This window comes from Nanorana parkeri, unplaced genomic scaffold, assembly GCF_000935625.1.
Source record: "Nanorana parkeri isolate BGI_ZX_2015 unplaced genomic scaffold, ASM93562v1 scaffold321, whole genome shotgun sequence".
NCBI lineage: Eukaryota > Metazoa > Chordata > Amphibia > Anura > Dicroglossidae > Nanorana > Nanorana parkeri.
This window is the reverse complement of record NW_017306589.1, coordinates 1,271,250-1,279,087: the sequence shown is the minus strand read 5'-3', so window position 1 is coordinate 1,279,087 and position 7,838 is coordinate 1,271,250. Positions and strand designations below refer to the sequence as shown.

The 7,838-nt window shown below is 47.3% G+C and overlaps 1 protein-coding gene across 1 annotated transcript in view; it reads right to left on the bottom strand.

The window, feature by feature from the left end:
- The window catches only part of LOC108788359 (PHD finger protein 1-like), a 25,035-nt gene extending 20,014 nt beyond the window's left edge, over positions 1–5,021 (bottom strand). The window contains exon 1 of the mRNA XM_018558113.1: positions 4,975–5,021. The gene's annotated coding sequence lies outside the window, so the exon portion shown is untranslated. The remainder of the gene's footprint in view (positions 1–4,974) is intronic.
- Between the last annotated feature and the right edge of the window lie 2,817 nt (positions 5,022–7,838).

Here is a 7,838-nt window from a genome sequence, read left to right as displayed (position 1 = left end):
GGGTTAAATGATCCATAATACAACTACATGTTATGTCTATGGATCATTTAACCCATTCATATTAGCAGGGGAGAACTGCAACTCTATTGTCTGCAGTGTATACTCTATATGTAGCACATATGGAGCATACACTGAAGACAAAAGTTTTACAATTATTCTCTGCTAATACTAAAATGTCCTCACTCACTGTTCTGATGATGGCCGGTGCCTCGCTGGTGAGGTCGTCTTCGGCGCTGTGCAGGAGAGCAGCGGCGAGTCAGCGCTGGTCCGGTGGGAGGAACTCCAGGTGGGGTCCTAATTTAGCTGTCCGATCGCCTGCCAGCTAAATTAGGACCCCATTTGGAGCTGCGCCCACCGGACCATCGCTGATTCGCCGCAGCTCTCCCGAACAGCAGCCGAAAGGTGAGAGAAAAATATATAGCGCAAGCTTCGGCGCTATGTATCGGGGCATTTTGACAAGTACTTGACAAGATGCTAGTACCGGTATCGGGACATCCCTAATTGTTATACTAACGCACCTTGGTCAGCGGAATGAGCCATCAGCTCTCCCGTCCTGTAGTATTACAGTTTTTTCCCCCAAAAATTTCCATCCACTTCCTGTCAGTAAATAATCAAACCTTATTATCTTCAGATTTAATTTTCCTAGTTATTCATCTGAACTCTAGTTACCCCTCTCTTCACCTGTCGTGTGATCCCACATAGATCCGATCAATTGCTGCTTTAAGGACTTACCTTAAATGATGCCTCTTGATCCGATCATCTTCTTCCTTCCACTCGTATTCAGCAATACCTCTAGAGCTGGTGCTCTGTCGAAGTACCCAACTCTTCGAGATCTCCAACTCGTGATGTCACGTCAATTATAGATTTCGACAAGATGGCGCTAGCCGTCAGTTTTTGCAATCCTCGTTGACTTCTCCAGTTTCCGAGGTGCGCTTGTGCGGCTTCTAAATTGTCATCAAGTTCTCCAACTCCAGTCAGGTGCTTGTGGCATCGGGTGCCCGCGAAGGCGCACTGCCGCAGATTGTAGAGCTTGATACTTCACTTGGGTGGCTGCGCAGGCACACTGACGAGAGTTGGAGGTCTCGACGAGTTGGAGAATTCAATAAAACACCGGTCTCTGATCTAGCACAGACTCCTCGGGTCCCACAGTGTCTGTGCGACGTGCATTCAGCTCCACTGTGTCTCTCCTCTTCTCCCCGCCGAAGATCTCTACTGCACATGCGCCCATCCCATGATTCTTCACATCCGCTCGAGAATCTTCAGATCTTCGGACAAAAGTGAGGTGCGAAGACACAGGTAAAATTTTCGGTAACTTTTTAAAAAATGTTTTTGCATAGATCTACTGCTTGCTAGCAGTAGATATATGCCAAAAAAATAAACCGAGAGTTTAATTCTACTTTAAATATTATTCTTCCGTTAAATGTAATTGGTCTAGTTATTCCTCTAGCTGACCCCTCTATTGACTAGTCATGTGATTCCAGAGAAAGAGCCACTGTTATTTAACAGTAAAACGTAACTGAGGCCCCATAAAACGTAAGGCCCCATTCACACCGGATCCATTGCACTGCGTTACCATCCATTTTTAATGGATGGTAACGCAAGGGCAACGAAAAATGAATGGATGTGAATGGGACAGATCACACTACTGCATGGTGTTACCGTACATTGCGCTGGAAAAAAAAAAATGCATCACAAGCTATTAGAGTAAAGTCGGTCCTCTCAGGACATGTTACTAAACATAAAGCTTGCAGGGAAAAAAAAACGATAAATCACAACAGAACACAATGGTTCGGAAGGTATAATCACAAGCCAACGGACCCTCCATTGACCTGTGAGTACCTTCTGATGTGGTTGTGAATGCACCCTAATATTTCCAAAGTTCCTTCCATTTCCTGTCATTAAATTACTAAACATCATTATTTTTAAGATTTAATTTGCCCAAGAATTCATATGACCTCTAGTTATCCTCTACTGACGGGTCGTGTGATCCCACAGAAAGATCCACTTTTACCTAATAGTAAAATAGAACTATACTATTTCATAAATCCTATCCACTTCCTGTCAGATTATTGAATATTATTCTTGTTACCTTTAAATTTGCCTTGTTACTCCTCTATTGACCAATCATGTGATCCCAGGGAAAGATCCACTTCCATCTAATAGTAAAATAGAACTATACTATTTCCAAAGTTCCGTCCATTTCCTGTCAGTAAATTATTAAACATTGTTATATTTAATTTGCTTAATTATCCACCTGACCTCTAGTTAACCTTCTCGACCTGTTCTGTGATCCCAGAGAAAGATCCACTTTTATTGAAGAAGTAAAATGTAGCTATAGTATTTACTGCATTCTATCCACTTCCTGTCTGTAAATTATTAAATATAATTAGTCTGATAAATTTCATTTGCCTAGTTATTGATTAATCCTCCGGTCATGTGATCCCAAATAGATCCACTTTCATCTAGTAAAATGAAGGATTATACCAGATCTCAGGGTGGGTTCCAATTCTTTTTCCTAGTTATTCCTTTTTCTAGCTGAACCTCTACTGAGATCCCACAAAGATCCACCTTCATCTAATCGTAAGATACAACAATATTTCCAAAGTATCGTCCACTTCCTGTCAGTAGATCATTAAATATTACTATTCTGCTAGACTGAACTTGCCTAGTTTCCTCTCTAACCTCTAGTCAACCCTCTATTGACCTGTCACCGATCCCTGATATATCCACTTTTATCTTAACAGTAAAATTTAGCCACATTTCCAAAATTCCGTTCTCTTCCTGCCAGTAAATTAATAATTATTCTTCTGTTCAATATAATTTGATGTTATTTCTCTATCCTCCAGTGAAAACAGAACTATGGGGTCAGTGTTTTTCCCCATAGTTCTCTTAAGAGTCACGGGAGGACGTATACTAGCGCCCTCCCGTCACCCAAACCTCAGTATATAGAGAGCTGCAGCTCGCGGTACACTGAGACCACAGCAGCCAGGATGGATCTTGACAATGCTGTTGAGATCCACCCATCTGCGTGATTGACAGCTGGCTCTGCCTATCTAGAGGCAGTGCCAGCTGTACCCGCCCACCAGTCAGCGCTGGAGGATCGGAGCGGGGGGGAATCCCTGCAGGGAGCCGTGACAGTCACGGCTCTCTGCAGGGAGATGATCAAGAAGTGAGCGAGCGACGGTATGTGTTCGCTCACTTCCCGATCTATTGAGCCGACGTGTGACAGTCTCATTGTCACAGGTCGGCTAGAACTATGAGGATGAGTGATTTTCACTCACCTCATAGTTCTCCTTTAACCCCCTACTGCCCTGTCGCTGATCCCCGATAGATCCACTTTCATCTAGTAATAAAATGTTGCTCTATTTCCAAAGTTGCGACCATTTCCTGTCAGTAAATTACAAAATATTACTCTTCCGTTAGATAAATATTGCCCAGTTATTCCCCAGTTAACCCTCTACTGACCAGTCATGTGATCCCAGAGAAAGATCCACATTCATCTAATAGTAAAATATAACTATACTATTTACAAAGTTCCTCCCACTTCCTGTCTTCAGTAAATGATTAAATATTATTCTTCGATAGAAATTGCCTAGTTATTCACCTATCCTCCAGTTAACCCTCTACTGACCGGTCATGTGATCCCAGAGATAGATCCACTTTCGTCTAGTAGCTAGAATATTTCCAATGTGTCGTCCACTTCCTGTCGTCAGTAAATGATTACATATTATTATTCTGCTAGACTGACCTCGTAACCCTCTACTGACCTGTCATGTGATCCCCGACAGATCCACTTTTATAGAATAGTACAATTTAGCTACATTTCCAAATTTCCTCCTCTTCCTGTCAGTAAATGATTACATATTATTATTGCATGAGATATGATCATTGACCCCCTACTGACCTGTCACGTGACCCCAGATAGATCCACTTTGATCCAATAGTAAAATTTAGCTATATTTCCAAACGTCCCCCCACTTCCCGTCAGTAAATGATTACATATTATTGCACGAGATATGGTCATTGATCCCCCATCCGACCCTCCACTGACCGGTCATGTGATCCCAGAGAAGGATCCACTTTCATCTAGTAGTAAAATTTAGCTCTATTTATAAACTTCACTCCACTTCCTGTCAATAAATGATTGCACATTATTATTGCATTAGATCTGATCTAATTATTAATGTATCCCCTATCTGACTCTCCATTGACCGGTCATGTGACCACGGATAGATCCACTTTCCTCTAATAGTAAAATTTAGCTCTATTTACAAAGTTTCCTCCACTTCCTGTCAGTAAATAATTACATATTATTATTATTGCATTAGCAATGGTCATGGATCCCACATCCGACCCTCTACTGACCGGTCATGTGATCCCAGATAAGGATCCACTTTCATCTAGTAGTAAAATTTAGCAATATTTACAGAATTTCCCGCCACTTCCTGTCAATAAATGATGACATATTAGTCTTGCATTAGATCTGATCTAGTTATTCATTGATCCCCCATCTGACCCTCCATTGACCGGTCATGTGACCCCCGGAGAGATCCACTTTCATTCAGTAAAATGAAGAATAATTACCAGATCTCAATTCTATTAATCTGATATATTGATCCTCAATCATCGCCCGCATTAACCCCCTCCTGTCCGGCTGTGTGATCTGTGTGACCCCAGAGACCCCTCCTGACCTCTACCAGTAAAAGTGATCTATTTCTGTATATGAGATGATCCCTACCCTGTTAGTAAATGATTAGATGTAATTAATGAATGGTCACAGGCACGGTGTCTAATGGTTCTCCTGCCCCCTAGTGATCGTGCGGGGATCCCTTGTCCTCCGGCAGGCACAGCTCTCCCCCTCTCTCTCTCTCCCGCCGTGTAATGACGCTGTGAGGTAATTTGTTATCCGGCGGCCTCTCCTGCCTGTCCTGGTAATTGGCCTCTGCTGTTCCTCTCAGACGGTGCTTCCCTCACCCCGGGGTCCCCTCAGATTCCTCCCCCGGCTCCTCCTCCTCACTTTGAGCGGGAAAAGAAAGCCCGCAGCGTGCGCCAGCCAATGACCGCCGGCCGTGCTGAGGGATTCGCCGGAGAGCTGACCGCACTGGACCGACGGGGATCTGGGCGGGAAATCGGGCGGCCAATGAGATTTTAGGCGGCTGGCTGAGGGGGTGAGGATATGGCCTGGCTGTGGGTGGGTTGTTTTAGGGGAGAGTTGTTGTAAAAGTGACCAGATGTGTTATAAATTCCCTTTATTGTGTGAAAGATTCAATATTTTGGGCTGCTCAGTGAGATCGAATGACAATAGTCCCTTAGGGCCCGATCACGCTCGTGGGTTGCAGTAAAGCGCGCACGTCGACGTACGTTATTGTGCCATTTATTTAAAATGCTGCTCCCAATGCACATGCGTAAAAAATGGCGCATGTCTGTTTTTTGGCAGTCCGTTCATTTGAAGCGGCTCAGCCTAGAGCTCAGCCAGTGAATGTTGATCGCTTAAACCGGCTCTCGACCCAATCCTAACTGCCAGATGGGGTTCCTGATCGTGTGATTGGCTGTCACGGTGGTTGCACGATTGAACCCCGACCCTGAGGGAGTGGTCGGTGATGGCACAGAACGGTGGAACCAAATGGACGCATATATGCCACTGGACGTCGTTAAAGCGCGACCACCATGTCGCCACTTATATGCGTTACGCCAACAGTAAAGTGTTAAAGAGCGCCGTTCTCGGCTTCTGTTCACGCTGCGTTTGCCTGCCAATTGGCAAGGACCTTTTCTTGTGACACTGTGCAACTAATGGTGTCACTCACCCATCTGCTATTCACATCCTGTGATACTGCCAGGCATTTCCTGTGACACCATGCAACCAATGGTGTCACTCACCCATCTCCAGAGGAGGAAACGTTCACCCGGCGGGAAGAGGTATGCCGCCAGGTCCCCTCCTCTCTCCTGACACTGTCGGGCTCTCGGTCCGTGATTGAGTGCCCGACTTTTCATAGGGGGGTGACACCAAAATGACTGCCAGTCATTTTGGTGTCATCCCCTCCAATGGTGGAACCCGGGTGCAGGCCGCACCTCCCTTGTGAAGGCCACTGCCGGTAGCTCCATGGGAGACTACGTTCTCAGTAACCGCATGCTCCCCGCCCGGCCGTCACAAAGGCAGACGTAGTGGCACCGAGCCCGATAAGGGTGCAGGAGCGGCAGAACTGAGCGGAGCTCCTGGCCCCTGCACCTGCATGCAAGAATTGGTATCTTAGAATGATTTACTCCGGGCAAATGTTTTTATTAACCCTTGCAGTGGGGCTACCCCCCCCTGCACTGCAAGGGTTAACTGCTTCTATCCGGGACTAAAATAGTTATATTCACCCAAACTTCGGAGCCAGCTTGCACAAAGACACGGGTGTCTTCTCAGCAGCCGGCAAGCTGAATGGGACACCCACATACAGGCAGGGGCATCAGCAGTTCCAGCCCTGTTTGTGATCTTGGAGGGTCCTCGTTAGGGGGTCTCCAGCTCTTAGCGCTGCCATTTCAAGGTGGATCTGCCAGACCGTACACCTTGTAAGGTGAAGCTCCTCCTTTTCCCGGGTTACGGCTCACTTCACCAGGACAGTAAGGCACCTCCTGGACTTTTCGGTATCAGACCTCTGTGGTGTAGGTCTGAAACCTGGTCCGTCCATATGTTACCAGGTGGACGTTTCAGCCGAGGTGCCTTTGCACGGCGGGAGTTTCTTTGTGGTCCCTCCTTGGGTGGGGGTGGGGGGTGTCTATTTGTTTATATTGGGATCGCCCGCCTTTCTCGTGCTGCTTTGGATGTCCCATAGTAATATACTCTTCTTGCGTCCTTCAATAGGCCTCATTGACACAGCGTAGAGTCGGGCCGCACAGATCCGTGTGGTGTGCATGGCCGCGTCGGGCAGTTCTCGGGAGGGACGGGGGTGCTGCATGTGATTGCACGTAGCAGCCTGTTCTTCCGTAAGGGAGGACGCGGCTGTACGCACGCCTGAGCTGCACGTCCGCGCGGGTCTGTGCTCGGATGGATCCTGTCTGCGTGTGAGCACGGACACCCGGACCCGTTCGGGTGAGCGTATGGTCGCTCTTCCCATAGGGAAGAACAGGCTGCTGCGCGCAATCACACGCAGTACCTGTACCTCCTGGGAACGGCCAGATGCGGCCGTGCACGCCGCATGGATCTGTACGGCCCGACTTTACTCTGTCTGAATGAGGCCTAAACTGTATTTTTGTACTGAACGGTAAAAGTCCATTGGTGGACACGGCTCCCTCCCCACGTATGTTGGCCGTTTGTGTTTACTCCAACAGTTTGCTACAACTGAAGAGTGACTGGTGGGAAGGGGAGGTGTGGCATCCCTCCAAGCTCCTGGCAACCAGTGATGTGATGAATGGTTGCCAGGAGCTCGCCGGGACGCCCGGATTGTTAAGAGCAGGGCAGAGAGATGTGTACGGCCCTCGGCAACTTGGGACACTGGCCAGAATGGGGGTGGCAGGAATACTGCAGACTTTGTGCCCATGCCGCTCTGCCCGCTGACCCCTGAGGCAAAAACCTCAGTCTGCCTCATTATAAGAACTGCCCTGCTGGTGGGGGACAGGTTATATAACTTAGGCCCAACCTACAGCCTTTGCAGTAGTGTCTATTCTCCTGTAGGTGGCGCTCTATAACCCATAGTATAAAGGTGCCCATACACCTTACGACCATCGCAAGACTTTTGTCTTGCGATGGTCGTATGCTCATTAAAAGCCCGTACGATCTGCCCACCTTGGACGGGCAGATCGTACTTGCGATCATCGTAAGCCCGCCCCGCTGAGGGACGGGCTTCCGATGACGGCAA